The sequence below is a fragment of the Trachurus japonicus genome, chromosome 10 (assembly GCF_045865225.1).
Source record: "Trachurus japonicus isolate A0001 chromosome 10, Traja_1.0".
In the NCBI taxonomy this organism is placed as follows: Eukaryota; Metazoa; Chordata; class Actinopteri; order Carangiformes; family Carangidae; genus Trachurus; species Trachurus japonicus.
In genome coordinates, this window is record NC_140916.1 from 270,730 (window position 1) to 289,890 (window position 19,161).

Here is a 19,161-nt window from a genome sequence, read left to right on the forward strand (position 1 = left end):
GTATGTACAGTATAAATGTGTGTTTAATGTGTGGTTTTATAAATAGATAAGTCTGTGGTTGGGTAAAATGAAGAGCTGATACTGTCCTGTGATTTGTGAATAATGTGAGGTTGTAAAAAAAAAAATCTTGTTCCTCTTCTTGTAACCTGCTGTTCCTGTCAGACGGTCACATGGTCAGCGTTAGTCTGGCCGTGACCTCTGACCTCGAACACCTCGTACACCTGGCAGCGTGTGGCGGCGCTCATCTGGAGCAGCTGACTGTGTGTGTGTGTGTGTGTGTGTGTGTGTGTGTGTGTGTGTGTGTGTGTGTGTGTGTGTGTGTGTGTGTGTGTGTGTGTGTGTGTGTGTGTGTGTGTGTGTGTGTGGCTCAGTTCCACACTGAGACAGAGGAATGTAAATGTTCAGTCTGTTAACATCTGGCTCCATCTGCATTCATCCTCCGGCTCCACCTGACACACACACACACACACAGCACGACCATGTCTTCACTGTGACTCACCTGTGTGTACCTGTGTGTACCTGTGTGTACCTGTGTGTACCTGTGTGTACCTGTGTGTACCTGTGTGTACCTGTGTGTACCTGTGTGTGTAGCTGTGTGTACCTGTGTGTACCCGTTCTGCTCGTCTCCAGCTCCTCTCCTCCGTTAGTTAATCTGAGCTGAAGAGAAGCTGCTGCTCAGTCATTTCTCATTCTTAGTTGCTTTGACTCGTTGTGACTGTGAGTCCAGCGCCTCAGTTCAGTTAAACCTAATTAAAGGTCGACTCTGTCTGTGTTTGTTCAGACTCGTTGTGACTCGTTGTGTCTGTGAGCCCGGCGCTCGGCCTCAGTTTAAATGTTGACTCTCTCTGTCTTTGTTCAGACTCTCTGTGTCTCTCTGTGTCTCGTTGTGACTCGTTAAACCTAATTAAAGCAGATATCAGCTTCACGGCCGTTTCGGCTAATGCTGTGTTCAAGGCAGGCTTTTGAAACCGTAAGTTACAGCTTCAAGTCACAACTACGACTTGGTAGCGTTCCAGGTAACCCGTAGCTCGTGTTTTTACCGTCCTGTTGTCTGTGAAAGTTCCCTATAACGGCCACTCGTAACTTCCGACCCGTGAACTCGTACCAGATCGAACTGGTATGACTTCACAGGAAGGAAAAACACAAAGTACGAGTTTCCTTGAACGCACCATGAGTTAGCAGCCCCCGCCCTTGTCAGGCATCAATTGGTCCTCGTGCTACGTCACCACATTCACGCGCATCCCTTGGCTGCACACACAGCCCTTCATGCCGTTCTCTCCCCTCATTGGATAACACTTGTATCCCACAAGGAAAATTTTCTCCTCGGGTTACAGCAGAGCAGAGTGACGGAGAGACTCGTGTTTAGGCTGAAATACTTCATGTAAGTGATTGCTGACGGAAAATAGGACTATTTAGGACTTATATTAACAAAAACATTCCACTGATATCTGCTTTAATAAAGGTGGACTCTCTGTGTTAATGCTATTAAAGGTGGACTCTGTCTGTGTTTGTTCAGACTCGTTGTGACTCTCTGTGACTCTGTGACTCTGTGACTCGTTGTGACTCGTTAAACCTAATTAAAGGTCTAGTCTGTCTGTGTTAACGCTATTAAAGGTGGACTCTCTGTGTTAACGCTATTAAAGGTGGACTCTCTGTGTTAATGCTATTAAAGGTGGACTCTCTGTGTTAATGCTATTAAAGGTGGACTCTCTGTGTTAATGCTATTAAAGGTGGACACTCTGTGTTAATGCTATTAAAGGTGGACTCTCTCTGACTCTCTGTGTCTGTGTTAACGCTGCTTCTGCTGCGCCGCCTCCATCTGCTGTTTGTACATAACATAATTATTAAAGGTGGACTCTGTCTGTGTTTGTTCAGACTCGTTGTGACTCTTTGTGACTCTCTGTGACTCGTTAAACCTAATTAAAGGTCTAGTCTGTCTGTGTTAACGCTATTAAAGGTGGACTCTCTGTGTCTGTGTTCACGCTGCTCCTGCTGCGCCGCCTCCATCTGCTGTTTGTACGTAACATAATTAGGATCTTTGGTTAAACACAGAACTCATTAATTATTCACGGCACCAAAATATTCCTTGTTGCAATTATGCAAAAACGTATTTGAATAATTCAGGAGTAAACTGTGACATGTTGGTGGGACTCGGCTTCTCCACGTGGGATTAAAGTCACGTGGATGTGTCGTCACGGTGACTGTGTGGTTCAAAGTAAAGGTCAGTCCGTCTGTTTTCACTGTGATTCCACTTTACAACGATTTGATCATTTGACAAATTATACAAAGAATAAAATACACAATTCTTTAAAAAAATACTTTAAAAGAAGCTACTGTGCTCTCTGTCTGCTCGCTGGTAGACAAATAAAGAAATAAAAACAATTTTAAAGTGCACGGGAGTTTAAAAGTGCAACAGACACGACCTGGTGGTCCATTTAAAATACTTTCTAAGGACATCTGTAACTGTCTGTGTTTATGTAAACGTATGTTTCATATGTCATAATAATACAGATTTGAGTAAGAGTACTTAAAAAGTTAATAAACTGTAATAAATAGAATAGAATAATATAATATAATATAATATTAGTATATCTTTAAATATATCTGAACTACAATAATGATATATTTCAGATATGTGTATATACACAGATGGGGGGTGTATGTGGGTTTAAAGCAGAAAGCTGTGCAGTTTATACACAAGAATCTGAACTGTTGGACATCAAAAATAAATAAATAACTAAATAAATAGCAACTGGTCCAGCATGTAGGTCATTACATTTATACTGAGATACCTCCCTTCAAGGACCTTTAGTTTGGTTTAGAGGCTTTCACACCTTACAGGACCTGTTATCCTCTTCCTGCAGGAGTTTAACCCCGGGTGCGTTCCCATGGGAACACAACGGTGGGGATATCACATGGAAGATGGAGTAACTCAAACATAAGGAGGGTTACTTTCTTTATTTTTTTTTTCAACTTGAGTTGCAGGTCATACGATCACATAAAGGTACAAAACACATGACACAGGAACTGGCATCAGTATAAATAACAATATAAACAGCATGTGCACTAACTGTGGTCATATAAAAGATATAAAATATAAGAAATACGGCGCTGAATGAGATAAAAATCCAAGATAACACTGTTAACCCTGTAAGACCCACTGTTGCAGAATTCCAACAATTTCGGTTATCCCCAAAAAACCATAGGTTCAACCATATTAACATGATCATTGGGTCCTATAGTTTGTTCTCACATTGCGATTGGATCCAACATTTGTATATAAGGCCCGCCCTCAGGTCAAGAAGTCACACAACCTCCAATTTTTTGATCGAGCAACATCCCTTCGATTCACTGGACTGGATTCATCTAATTCAAGTAAGTAAAATGCTTTGAATATTTTTTTTTTGTGTTTATTACAATGTCTAGAACATGAACATATATAGTTCTTTGTGGAAAATATGCCCTACATTTTATTTAGAGCTTGTTTTATAATTATTGCAATATTACAACGTTGGGTCAGTTATATTTCACAATATAACTTTAAACTACACATTATAACGCCTTCAGCCTTATATTGGATTACATGTTTACATATTTTATTGTATTAGAAACTAAAGAGTAAAGATATATTGCCATATCTAAACACTTTTATAAGTAATTATAATGATTTCTAACCACCTTCAACACACAGTATATTTGGGTTTTACAGGGTTAAGAACACAACTCAAGTGTGTTAAACACAAAGAGACAACGAGACAGAATTCACCTGGACAGATGTGACAGATGTGACAGAGTTAACCTGCTAAAAGCTGCTGAGGCTCATTTCTCTTTTATTCCTCAGCTCTTATTGTTTCACTATATTATAATATATATATATATTATATATATTATTGTTTGACTTTACTGTTCTCTTCACATGCAGCACTTTGTTTTCAATGTGTTTTATGAATGAAGTTGGACAGGATTGAATGAACTCAGCTCTGGTCCAGCTGGATGAGGACGATGTGTGTTTCTGTTGTTATGTGTCAGTGTGTGTGAGTGTGTGTGTGTGTGTGCTGCTGGATCTCACTGACTCACACACATCACACACACACACACACACACACACACACACACACAACAAATATGTGTGTGTGTGTGTGTGTGTGTGTGTGAGCAACAACAAAACAAACACGTCCATGTTTGATCTGGACCCGACAACAGAGGAGGAGGGAGGGGTGTGTGTGTGTGTGTGTGTGTGTGTGTGTGTGCGCATTAGTGTGTTCATGTGTGTGTGTTTGTTGTGTGTATTGTGTGTGTGTGTATTGTGTGTTTCTGCATCTTTGTGCAAAACAAAACAAAAGAAGCTTCTTTGCCTTATGACATAAGAGCAACACATCAGCCTGGAAGCACATGGGTGTGTGTGTGTGTGTGTGTGTATCCATGTGTGTGTGTGTGTGTGTGTGTGTGTGTGTGTAATCTGGAGACACACTGAAACGTCAGCTTTTTTTTTTTTTCCAGAGTCCAATATTTTCCGCCACAGTCAACAGTTGTTGCCCGGAGCAACAGAGGAGACTCCCCATTGGCTCAGAGTCTCGTCCACTTACACACACACACACACACACACACACACACACACACACACAGACACACACACACACACACACACACACACACACACACACACACACACACACACACACACTATAAACACTAGCATTAACTGTGGTAATAACTCTCTCTCATCCTGAGTCTCGTGTCGACCAATCAGAGCTCAGCGTGCTGGATGTCACCATCACCGGTTTTCACAATTAATCTCAGTATTAAACATCACAAGTAATTATCTCAAGGAAGTTTAAATCGAACGCAACTGGCAGAGGTGGGGACTTGGACTCGAGTCCCGATTTTGATGACTTAAGACTTGCTTGATCAAATCAAAAAAAGACTAGGACTCGCTTGGGACTTGATGCCAGAGACTTGAGACTCTACTTGGACTTGATGCCAAAGACTTGAGACTCTACTTGGACTTGAGACTCTACTTGGACTTGATGCCAAAGACTTGAGACTCTACTTGGACTTGATGCCAAAGACTTGAGACTCTACTTGGACTTGATGCCAAAGACTTGAGACTCTACTTGGACTTGATGCCAAAGACTTGAGACTCTACTTGGACTTGATGCCAAAGACTTGAGACTCTACTTGGACTAGATGCCAAAGACTTGAGACTCTACTTGGACTTGAGAGCAAAGACTTGAGACTCTATTTGGACTAGATGCCAAAGACTTGAGACTCTACTTGGACTAGATGCTAAAGACTTGAGACTCTACTTGGACTAGATGCCAAAGACTTTAGACTCTACTTGGACTAGATGCCAAAGACACTTGGACTTGAGAGCAAAGACTTGAGACTCTACTTGGACTTGATGCCAAAGACTTGAGACTCTACTTGGACTTGAGAGCAAAGACTTGAGACTTTACTTGGACTTGAGAGCAAAGACTTGAGACTTTACTTGGACTTGAGAGCAAAGACTTGAGACTCTACTTGGACTTGATGCAAAGACTTGAGACTCTACTTGGACTTGAGAGCAAAGACTTGAGACTTTACTTGGACTTGAGAGCAAAGACTTGAGACTCTACTTGGACTTGATGCCAAAGACTTGAGACTCTACTTGGACTTCAGAGCAGAGACTTGAGACTCTACTTGGATTTAACCCTCTTGACTTGAAATTCAAGTCAGGTCACATGCAGCACAAATATAAAAATATTTTTAAAAGTGTCCCATCCATGTTACTGTAGCAGCAGCCAGAGACGTTCTATATGGAATCCACTCCTTATCAGTCTTGGCTCTATAATTAATGCCAACACACTAATGCCTAGGCTACCACACATAAAGATAATCTGGCTGATTTTGCCCTGATTTTCCCCCTTCTGACCAAAGACAAAATCGCCCAATTATCTTAGGCTCTTGAGATTATTTTATGAGATTCTCCTGTGGTGTGTGGTGTTTTAAGATTTAAATTCTGCCGACAATCGGCTCGTAAAACGGTCGGCGCCGACAATCGTAAATATTAAACATGTTCAATATTTACAATTGTTGGCCCCAACAATTGTGACCGTTTGGATCAAAAGTCGTCTTGTGTGTGGGGGAACACGACAATCCTGAGTCGCCGTCTCCGCAGAATGTGAAGTGAAATTGAATGTGACCAATAAAGAAGCGAGGCGTGGTCATGATCTTTATGTATCATTAATTATAATCGATTTGTTTGGGATTCGAAAAAAAATCTTAGGACTTGGTTGGGACTCGAAACAAAAATCTTAGGACTTGGACTTGGACTTGACTTGGGACTTGAGAGCAAAGACTTGAGACTCTACTTGGACTTGCAACATAGGGACTTTCTCCCACCTCTGGCAACTGGACTTGGTTATAACATATTTATATAATATAAACTAAAGGTAGGAGGCTACAAGATGAGCTGCAGACACCTGACACAATATAACTCTGAAACTCTGAAAGTTAGTCAGTAAGTAGCTACTGACATTAATCTACAGCGCTCCATGAGACGGCGTGAAGTCGTTTGTTTTTTTTTAATGCACGCGCCGACTTGGATGTGAACCAGTCAGTGACGCTCAGGCTCAGGCAATAAAATATCCGCCTTGGAGGAGAAAACTTTTTTTTTTTTTTTTTAAATCATTAGCGGTGCTTATTTATTAGTCCACACTACATGTTGGTGCCTTCGCTCCTCTCTGCCTCGCATCGTCTCAGGAAATAACTGGGAAGGTTTCAGACTTGATGACGCCGAGGGAACCACCACAGATTATTGTAAAAGGTTTGAAAGTCCGAGGCTCGATCCAAAAACACTTTTACAGCAGGAAATCACGTTGCTTGATCTGAAACTGTTGAACACGACAAAAAGCTGAACCACGGCATGATGATGTAGTTTGATCCCACACTAGACTGATGCTCTAACGTGACGTTTTTTAATCCTAGGTTAACCGGGTAATAAATTCATAACCGGATAGCAGATTACCTACTCGGGTACCCGGGTACTCGGGTAACCGTGGTAACCGTGCACATCCCTAGCCTGTTAAAAGTCCCCCAATTGGGGGACTCTAATACATGCAGAACAATAACAGAGCCACCACTGCACTGATTATGAAAGAATATGGTCATATTATATGTCAAATTAAACAGCAGAAGCTGGGCTACAACGTGTAAAAACCATGTTTATATGACCCAAACACAGCCCAAACACTACTCAAACAAACAACTAGACATCAAACTTCATGTGTGGACCCAGTCGCCACATTTGTGGCTCGTATACTACTGTACATTATGCAAAACACATGTGCTACCACTCATCTGAAAGAGCCGGATACAAGGATTGTGACGTTACCCAGCACCCGCGATTTCACAGAAGCAAGGCAGAGATAGGAGCCAAAAACGAACAAAAACAGACACTGCTTCGTCAAAACATGGTTGTAAATTTCCTCTTACCTGTGCTGTTTCGCCGTGAAAAGTTCGTTTTATCGGTAAATCCACATATTTCCCTGTTAGTCCAATGTCCTGTATTATATTCCAAACAACCGGCAGAAAATGGCGGACTTTAGGACCCGGGCGTAAGCACGACAAGCTCTGCACACAACAGCCTGCACGTCATCGCTACTGGGATTCTAAGGATTCTGATTGGCTGGCAGTGCTGCCAATGTCATTCCCTTGGGTCTAGATTTATTCTATTGGCTCTAAGGAGTCGAAGGAGGTCTCATTCACCCATATTGACCAATCAGTGGCAGAGATAGAGCCCTGCGTAATGCCGTACATGCTACCCGTGCTAAGTGCGTCAGTACGCATCGGGACGCAGAGCGCACAGCAGCTTGGTTGTTTACAGCAGCAGAGAGTTCATTTTACCGTGCATTTTGTAAGTTTTCGGTGAAAGATGGTCAAACAAGGCCCAAAGAAACGTCTTACAGCTTCGGAAGCATTAGAACTGCTGGAGACGGACGCTGACAACACGCTATGCGTCAGTGACTCGTCTTCAGAAGACGAAGACCTTATTCATCCGGAAAACACACAGGACAGCGGTGACTCCGACTATCGTCTTCCATCATCGGAAAGGTATGTAGTGTTTTGTAAATGTTGTATTCAAAGATTTATCCTATGTAGGTCGAGCTAGAAGCTTTGTCAAGACAACATTTTGGCTTATGATGTGAAAATATGACAGAAAAAAAGCATCAAGTGATGATAAGACATACATTGTCTGTCTTGTGTGTGTGTGTGTGTGTGTGTGTGCGTGTGTGTGTGTGTGTGTGTGTGTGTGTGTGTGCGCGCGCGCGTGCGTGTGTGTGTGCGCGCCTGCGTATGTTTATTTCCCCAGTACAGTGTGTGTTTCTTTTTACCCTGTTTCTTCCTTTAGTGTTTACATGTAATTGAGATTTCAGGACCAGGCCACTGAATGAATATATTTGTTTTTCTTCTGCATTTGGGTTTACAGTGATGAGGATTATGAACCACCGCTTGCCAGTGACCCAGGGCCCTCCACAACACGGCAGACAAGAACTGGGAGACAGTCATCATCTGGAGTTTCACAACCCCCGCAGTCGTCACCTCAGGCAGGCCCATCTACATCGTCATCTCAGGCAGGCCCATCTGTACCTCCCCCCACCACTCTGCAGAAGAAAAGACGCTCCTCTGTGGGAACTACCCCCACAGGTGGCAAAAAGACAGCAAAAAGGAAGACAGCACCAACAGAAAGTGAGGAGGAAGAAAGGTGGTGTGACAGAGATGAGGTGGACATCAACCCTGATCCTCTGAGGTTCATGCCAGCCAGGACCCCAGGACCAACATTTGATACCACCAGAGCATGGTCTCCGTTGGAACTGTTCCAACTTTTTTTCTCTGTGTCGGTTGTGAATAGGATAATTGCAAACACCAACGCCAATGCTGCTAAACGTAAGCAGGCAGGAATGACCTTCAAATGGGAGGTTCTTACAGCCAAGGACTTCTACACATTTCTTGCTATCATCCTCTTCACTGGCCTGGTGACGGTGCACCATAGATCAGATTACTGGAGAAAAACATGGCCGTATAACTTCCACTTTCCTGGTGAAATAATGTCACGGAGGCGTTTTGAATGCATTTTGTGGTCACTGCATCTCAGTGACCTGAAGGAAGACGAGGAAAATGACAAGAAAAAGAACACTCCTGAATATGACAGGCTATTCAAAATAAAGCCTCTCTATTCAGAGATTGTAACTGCCTGCAAAGCCCATTTCCAGCCTCACCAGAATCTGTCCATCGACGAACGCATGGTCGCAAGCAAAGCGAGAATCAGCATGAAGCAATATATGAAAGACAAACCCACCAGGTGGGGTTTCAAACTGTTCGTCCTCGCTGATTCCTCGTCGGGTTACACTTGGAATTTCTTTGTTTACATAGGCAAATCACTGACTGCCACAGGCCACGGGTTGAGTTACTCTTCTGTGATGGACCTTCTTCCATTTCCTCTTCTTGGGAGTGGATATAAGTTGTTCACCGACAACTTCTACACAAGCCCCACTCTCTTTACCGATTTATACAAAAAACACATTGGCTGTTGTGGGACAATAAGAAAAAATCGCATTGGGTTCCCACAGACCCAGAACAACGACTTGCCAAAAAAGGCTGAGAGGGGGGATCTTCGTTGGATCCGGGATGGCAAACTCTTATATGTGAAATGGATGGACACAAGAGAGGTCACGATGTGCTCTACACTTCATCAAGCATACAGTAATCAGACTGTCAAAAGAAAGGTGAAGGAGGCTGGTGCATGGACGACCAAAGCCATACCTGTTCCAGGCTGTATTCTTGACTACAATCAGTATATGGGAGGGGTGGATTTATCAGATGCACTGATTGGTTTTTACAGTGTCCGGCACAAAACCATGAAGTGGTATAAGACATTTTTTTTATCACTTCGTGGACATTGCTGTGGTAAACAGTTATCTTTTGCACAAGGAACTGTTCAAAGTAAGACCGGACCCCACCCTGAAGAAGCCCCTAACACACAAGTTCTTTCAAGAGAAGTTGGCCAAAGAACTTCTGGAACTGGCTGAGAGCTCATCAGCAGCAGCAGCCCCACCCCCGGCCCCCAACACTGCACCTGCTTTCTATAGTGGCGAGGCCAGGACCAGGAAGCATTGCAAGAGATGCCTGGATGCTGGACAACCCAGAGTAAAAACAGCAGTTTATTGCAGGAAGTGCAATGTTCCTCTCTGCCTCTCATCCACCAAAAACTGCTTTCAGCTTTGGCATGATGGACAATAGACACTAAGACAGACTAGACACTATGTGTCACTCCTGTAATGTAAATAGTTATTTTTGTTTGCTGTGTGTTTTTTAGTTCATATTTACAAAATAGTACTTGCTTGACACTTTTATGGAAAATATTTTATCTTATTTTATTTTATTGTAACAGAAATGTTTGCAGTATGATACAAGTAAATCTGGTCCATTTGGATTCAAGATTCAATTGCTTTGTGTGATCATTTTTTGAATGGGAAATATATAATATATATTTATAAAGCCAAAAACTGTTGTATTTGGATGTACTGAACACCATTAGTGATATACAAATGAAAAATATAATATATAATATAATTGTACATTAGAAAATACAAATGGCACAAATGGTGCCAAAATGTGCCAAAATGGTCATTTTTGTACACCTTGCCTAATATGTTTGTGCTAAAACCTCTCTAAATTTGTTCTGCTTCACTTGATCAAAATCAACCTTTGCAGAGACAATGTCCACATATTGTACTATAATTTGAAAGAGGTTTAGAGCTTCATTAGCAACATTTCCAAGGGATACTCACACTAAAAGTGCTTTTTTTTTTAAGCGAGACAAAACATTATTGAATTTTTGCAGTGTGCCATCTTCATTTACTATTCATCAGTAACACATATACTGATAATTACACATCTCAAAGAACACTCAAAGTGTTCCCTTTCCAATGACACCAAAGGTATTCAAATAGACCTTGTAGTTACATAGATATGCTCATTTTATTATGGATATACATTTTCGAGAAAATGTCTAGAAAATAGGCATGGATTTTAAAAGGCTAGTAACGGGGATTAGTCTACTTGCCAAAAATGAGTACCCGGAAATGTTGAGTACCCCAAAGTTTTATGTTAGAAATATATAGTATAGGTCCCCAGTATTCAGAAACTGCCGGATGCTAATTTATATATATTGGGCAATTAGCACAATTGACATAATTAGCATAAATTAGCATAATTTCCTATATGGGCAATATTTCAGCAAAATTGACTTGGCTGATCTGGGCAATATTGGAGTGGTTTTAGGGGTTATTGATGATGCTGAATCCATTTCTGACATTTTCAAAATTCAAAATGGCTGTCTAAACCGGTAGTGACCAGATTTAAACCGCCAGTGGGCCGATTTTGATGGATTTCAATCTGGTCCCTTCCGGGTTCACAATGGGGCCCTATGGGCTGGCAAGTAGACTAGATTACTAGGGATTACTAGAGGGGCCGCGTGACCTTCACTGTCCTTCTGCTGCTTCACTCTATACAGCTCTTTAACCAGAGTGTAGAAGAGAGAGCTTGTGTGTGTGTCTCTCTGTGTTTGTGTGTGTGTGTGTGTGTGTGTGAACTCTCAGGTGTCACTAACACTGTTAGCGGCGGCCGTGCTGCATTCAGGGACACTAACGAGGCGTGACGCTGCATGGGACAGTGAAGGCAGCGTGCAGCTGCCTCAGTAATCTGATTACTTCTGAGTCCAGAGAGAGAGAAACCACCATGACACTGTCCCTTTAAGACTCTGTGTGTGTGTGTGTGTGTGTGTGTGTGTGTGTGTGTGTGTGTGTGTGTGTGTGTGTGTGTGTGTGTGTTTTAGCTCCGTAGCTCATTAGATTAATTAACTGTCACACTAATTAGTTGTGTGAATGAATCTGAATGTGATTCATTAGAGCACATACACCGGTGTAACCACGGTTACTAATAATAACCATAATAGTAATAATAATAATAATAATAATAATCTTTATTTATACTGCACATTTCAACACATAATCAGCCAAAATTCACATATTCTACATTTTACTGTCATGTCAGACACATCTGTATAGATATATTTTTATATTTAAATGAATTATGTTAAATCGCAGCTATACAGATTATATATAGAATCCTGTCTAACCCTGTAACTATGTAAATGTACTTTTCCTGTTATCTACTGGTCCTCTGTCTTTATGGACTGTTTATGTTTTAGCACATTTTGTATAAATCCGATGTATTTACTGTGGGTACTCTAGTATTTACTGTGGGTACTCTAGTACTCACTGTCCCGACTAAATAAACTAATAAAGTAAAGTAAAGTAAATCTGTGAAGTCTGCAGCGTGGAGGATTTCATAATCCCTGCATCTCCATGCAAAAAGAAAAGTCTCATATATATATAGATATATGTATTCACACTGCAAAAACTCAACATCTTACCAAGAATATTTGTCTTATTTCTAATAAAAATGTAATTTCTAGTCAAAACTAATCTCATTCTAACTTGCTCCACTATCAGATTTTTCTACTTATTTCAAGTGAAAATCTGCTTGAAAGAAGTAAAAAGTGTCTAAAAACAAGCTGCTTTTAATATGATGAGTCTTATTTTAAGTAGAATGAGATTTGTTTTGACTAGAAATGACATTTTGACTAGAAATGAGACAAATATTCTTGCTAAGATACTTGAGTTTTTGCAGTGTAATGCTGCATTAGCATCAAAACAAAGAAGGCTAAATAAAAAACGATAATACATATGTAGTCTAAGAAAAAAAAAAGGAAAAGTTAGGGGGAGGGGCCCACTTTAGTATTCTTTAAGGGGGCCCAGAATTCCTAGCAACGGCCCTGGTAACTATGGTCTGTACACTGTTTTCCCTCCCTTCCTCCCTTGTTGTTCCACTCCTCCTCTGGATGAACACTGGGGAGAGGAGAGGAGAGGAGAGGAGAGGAGAGGAGGAAAGGAAGAAGGGAAGAAGGGAAGGAGGGAGGAGAGGAGAGGAGGAAAGGAGGGAAGGAAGGAGGAGAAAGTGGAGCAGAGAGAAGAGATAAATCCTCCTCTCTTTCTGTTGTTTCTGTCTCCGTGGTGATGAATCTCTCTCCTCTGAGGGATGAAACGTATAAAAACAAGAAAATGAAAGTAATAAAATAAAACAATGAAACAGAAGCAGAAGGCCATCTCTCTCTCTCTCTCTGGTCCGGCCGGGATGGAGAGAACGAGCTCTCTGAGGGATGGAGGGATGGAGAGAAGGAGGGATGATGGGATGGAGAGATGGTTTCTGTTCTTCCTGGGAGTTTATGAGCCGTGAAGAGTTTTGAGAGAAGCTGCAGAGTCGTTCATCACACTACATCTCTATCTATCTATCTATCTATCTATCTATCTATCTATCTATCTATCTATCTATCTATCTATCTATCTATCTATCTATCTATCTATCTATCTATCCCTCTCTTCTCTCTCTGATACAGAAACCACTCAGGTTTTTATTCAGTTCAGTCTCACGTGTCTCATCTCAGAACCGGCACCAACCGGTTTACTCTGATTCACTTCTATCATTGTTAATGAAATAACAGTTGTACCGTTTCATAACCATCTGAGAGTCTGTATAAAAACTACAGACTCTCTCCTCAGACTAAAACAATCCATCGTCACCAATAACAATAACCCTCAGAGACAGAGAGAGGTAACGGGCACTCGGTGTCTTAACCCTTTAAGTCTAAGGGGAAGTGTTTTTCAACCCTTAAAGGATAATTTCCGTTTTTTACAACCTGGACCTTATTTCTAGCATAAAATACGATCATTTTACTCACCCAGATAACTTTGGTGTCATTTGGAGTTGTTTTGACGAAATTAGCCCCAGTGGAGCGGCGCGTATATTCGTATAATGCGAGAGCACGGGGCAGCGAAATGCAGCCTCTAAATAACACATTATCCGCCGCAAAACTCGTTCATTTCACCAATATTTTGTTATGATACACTAGTGCTATTCCCCTCTGAGCCCGTGGTGGCATGTTGACAACATCCGGGGTCTGTAGGTTGACCTATTGACCTCTGACCTGGATGATGTCATCTCTGTAGGTTGACCTACTGACCTCTGACCTGGATGATGTCATCTCTGAGCGCCGTGCAGCTCATTCTGATAATAATCATTCTGCTTCGGCATTCGGGTCCATTTTTATCTCAACTAGCCGGAGCTTTAGTGAGTCCAGGTTGAGGAGAGGAAGCCTGTGGAAGCTGAACTTCATCCAGCTGCTCATTTTTTTTTTTTTTTTTTTTTTAAAGTATATTTTTCGGCTTTTTTGCCTTTATTTGATAGTGATGACAGTAGAGATAGACAGGAAATGGGGAGGCAGAGAGAGGGGGAATGACACGCAGGAAAGGTCTGCCCGACGCGGGATTCGAACCGGGGACGCCTGCGGCGAGGACTGTAGCCTCTACATGGGGCGGCCGCTCTACCCACTGCGCCACGCACCGCCCCCATCCAGCTGCTCATTTTGTTCTGACAAGTCAGAAACACACAGAAACAAACCGTAGCATTAGAGGTAGCAAGTTAGCCGCGCCGGGCAGCGGTCGGAGATGACATCATCCAGATAAGAGGTTAGTAGTCAATCTAGAGACCCCCGGATGTTGATAACAGCTAACCCCGGACTCAGAGGGGAATAGCACTAGCCTATCAGAACTAAATATTGGCGAAATGAAGGAGTTTTGCGGCGGATAATGTGTTATTTAGAGGCTGCATTGCGCTGCCCCGTGTTCTTGCATAATATGGATATACGCGCCGCTCCACTGGGGCTAATTTCGTCAAAACAACTCCAAATGACACCAAAGTTGTCTGGGTGAGTAAAATGATCGTATTTTATGCTAGAAATAAGGTCCAGGTTGTAAAAAACGGAAATGATCCTTTAAAGGGACAATGAGGAGTTTGTATTTGGTTATAAAAAAGTCTGATATTAATGTGGATGAATCTCCGTTACCACTTGTTAATGGTCCATTGTAGATAAATCTATGGTTTTGTCTCTATGGTTATTTTGTTATTATTAGTGGTGGTGGAAATGCTGGGCGAGCCGACCAGCGTTTCTTTACTTTCGGTTTCGTGGCGAGTCATGAGAATAACGCAGCCGAATCTCCGTTTATGGTGGGAACTACGACGGTATGTGATCGTCTTCCAACCTCTGACTTCAATTCTTGATGAATGAAAACATGAGTCTGTCTTGCACCGGTCAAAGAATTTCACGGTGCGGAGGCTCATAAATGTAGTGTGAAAACACTTCACTTTAACAAAACTCCTCGTTGTCCCTTTAACTGTCTTTTAAAAGAATAGTGGGTGTTTGATTCTCTAAAGGCCTCTAGTTTTATTATCTATCACCAGGAGGAAACAGTAGGTTTAAAACAAGTATAAATAACTTCTTCTCCATTCATCCACAGTGACAGTGAAACTGCACAGGCCTGATAATCTATAATCATTATCACCAGTGATTAATATACAAGATAAAAAGCCACAGGAGTCAGAAGATGCATTAACACATCCCAGATAACCCAGTTCTAGATTCTCATGCTCCGTGTTATTGATGGATTATTAATATGCGATCGGAGATAAACGAGGTGTCGAGTCGTTAGTCGGACCAGAGCAGCGTCTGTAATGTCATCAGATAAAACACCGAGTTCTCCATCATCCAATGACAGCGGAGATTCTGACGACAGTGAACTCACCACCACACTCTCTGATGGGATGTAAGGCTATAATAATTAACGATATTAAAGCAGTAACAGGAGCTCAGTCGTCGTGGCGATGGCGATGGTGATGGTGATGGTGATGGTGTGGATGAGTCGGACGCTCAGACTCGACTCGTCTCCCGTTAAGTGGGTCTGAGCTTCGGGGGGAAACTTCAGAGAGAAGTTGAATGAAAGTTCAGAGTGTTAATCCCATCATTGGAGGAGGATTTAACAGCACTTGAGGTGATAATTAGAGCTCCGCTCCACGCTGAACGCTCCACGCTGAACGCCGCTGAACGCTGCAGGTCTGAACAACTGTCTCACTTTTATGGATTTATGTGTTTAAAAAAAACTGTCTTCTGGATCAGATGTCTGCTAATTAATTACAGATGAATAAACTGTGAGATGTTGCTAAGAGCAGCCTGAAGAAACACACACCAACCTCTGCTGCTCAGTCAGAACAATGATGGAGCTGAGTGAAGGAACGCGGCATCATGGGAGATGTAGTCCTCACCTCCGTTCTCCACCAGCTCTCCTCCAGGTGTAACTCCTCCTCAGTTCTCCACTTGTTCTCCACAGACGAGTCACGGTCTGCCGGTCTCCTAAAGGGGGCGGAGTCACGGTCTGTTGGTCTCCTAAAGGGGGCGGAGTCACGGTCTGCTGGTCTCCTAAAGGGGGCGGAGTCACGGTCTGCCGGTCTCCTAAAGGGGGCGGAGTCACGGTCTGTTGGTCTCCTAAAGGGGGAGGAGTCACGGTCTGCCAGTCTCCTAAAGGGGGCGGAGTCATGGTCTGCCGGTCTCCTAAAGGGGGCGGAGTCACGGTCTGTCTGCTGGTCTCCTAAAGGGGGCGGAGTCACGGTCTGCTGGTCTCCTAAAGGGGGCGGAGTCATGGTCTGCTGGTCTCCTAAAGGGGACGGAGTCACGGTCTGCGGAGTCACGGTCTCCTAAATGGGGCGGAGTCATGGTCTGCTGGTCTCCTAAAGGGGGCGGAGTCATGGTCTGCTGGTCTCCTAAAGGGGGCGGAGTCATGGTCTGCCGGTCTCCTAAATGGGGCGGAGTCATGGTCTGCTGGTCTCCTAAAGGGGGCGGAGTCACGGTCTCCTAAATGGGGCGGAGTCAGCCAACAAACGAAAATACAAACCAAAGGATGAAAACCGTCCGGATGGAGGAAGCAGGAAAAACAGGAGGGATGTGTTTTCCTGCAGAGAGGAAAGTGTCGTTCAGCTGCTCTGCACCTTTTCCCTGCTTTCATTCAGGAGAACAGCAGCTCAGGTGGAAACTCACCACCGGGGAAATAAAAACACTCGTCTAAATCATGGAAAACAGAGGAGGGGGGGGGCTGATGGAGAGAGACAAAGTGAAAGAGATTAGAAGCAAAGGTGGAGGAATGAGATGAGAGAAGGAGGGAAACAAAGATGGAGGAGAAAGACGAGCAGAGATAAACGGAGATGGTATGCTGTACGTTGTTCTTATGTTCGTCCTTGTTACAAATAAGCAAATAAATGAAATGAATGAATGATAGAAATGAAGAGAAAGAAAGAACAGAAATAATGGGGAAGACAAAATGGAGGGAGCAGAGAAAAAGAGGGGGAAGTGTAGAGGAGGAAGAGGAGGAGGAGGAGGAGGTGCAGACAGTAATGGAGGTGGACAGGGACTTGAACCTGAACGCACCGTCTCTCAGGTGAAGACCACAGGGACCAGGAGCCTTCGTTACTCCCGCTGTTAAAGGGATAGTTCACCCAAAATTTAAATTTCCCTCATTATCTCCTCCCCCTCATGTGGACTAAGGGCTGGGAGAAGTTTCAGAGTCCTTCGTGGCTTCTCTGAGTTACAGGGGGTCTCGGCGTAGCAGTGCATGTCCATATAACGGTTGCAAATGGATACCAACTGTCTTCGTAACAAAAAGACACACCAAAAAACATCCAAATACCTCCATGCTGCTCGTTTGTAATGTCCCTCTTGTATTGAAGCCCCGAAATGCAAAATTGTCCCAAAAAAAAATTAAATAAGTCTATTTTTGAAACTTGTTTTGTAGCGCTACAAAACAAGTTGGAAATAGATATAGTTGGTATCCATTTGCAACCGTCATATGGACATGCACTGCTGCACGGAGCCCCGCTGTAACTCAGAGAAGCCACGGAGGACTAATAATCATTTTAATTTTGGGTGAACTATCCCTTTAACAGTCAGACCGGAGTGGATCCGGGGTCACGTGATGACTCCCAGGTGGTGACTCAGCTCTTTCTGCCGCTGCTCGTCTCCGCTCTGCTCCGCTGTGATGCTGAAGAGGCTGGAGGTCCACGGCGCCGAGGGCCACACACTTCCTGTGCTCGCACGCACATGTGGAACATGAATGTGTGGCGTTTAAGCTGCATGCGGCTCTTCATCCTCCACATATCGGCTGGTTCATGTCCTATCAAACTGTAACGTGTCCGTGCAGTCGATCAATAAATCTGATCGGATCAAATCAACTGAAATCAAAAGAAAAATCACAGTTAGAAACAACTTTTCCAGCTGTGAATTGGCCGTAATGTTGTATGTCACCTATATTATTAATAATCCAGTTGTTAAATTTACATATAATGAAAATACGGTATTATGGGTTTTCATATTGTATAAGATTATTTTAACACGTGTGTAAACAAATAATTAAAATGAGTTATAATCAACTTATATATGCTTAATTAACATCATTAAAACAGAATATAAAACTGATACATGTTTTTCTTTTTGATTCCTCGATAATTCAGTTCACATTCTGGGACTGTGACCCGGCTGTTCAAGTATATACTGAATGTGCTTTTATTGTAGATATATGCATAAATGCTTAATTACAGAGACAGACGCAGGTTAATAAACGGTGAAGGAAGATATCAGAGATGTTTCGTCTCTCTTCATTTCTTCTTTATTGGAAGAACAGTTTAGTTTGGAGTTGTTTAGTTTTTATTTCCACTTCCTGGTTGACAGACACGAGTTGGTTCGCAGCCGATCGTACAGACAGTCAGAGTGATGTTAGCACTGACCGACTGTGTTTAATAAATATATAAAGACTCAGAAAACATACCACTGCTGTAGAAACATGAACAGTCTGTGTGTGTTTCACTGGCTTCATGTTTCAGACAGAGAGAGAGAGACGAAGGAGGTGATGTTAAAGGAGGTGATGTTAAAGGACGACTTGATGAATGAAGGAGAGAGAGGAGAAGACGGCCACGAGATGAAAGGTAAGAAAAGACTAAGAGAGAGTGTGTGTGTGTGTGTGTGTGTGTGTTGTCCATGTCAGGATGGTGATATAACATGTTGGTCTCTAGTTGAAGGGTTTTTTTAATGACGCATCGTGTTGACTCACATCCAGCTCTGATTCAGCTGATGTGACGTGAAACTCCACGGAGGAAAAAACCTCAGAGTCAGGACCGAGCTCA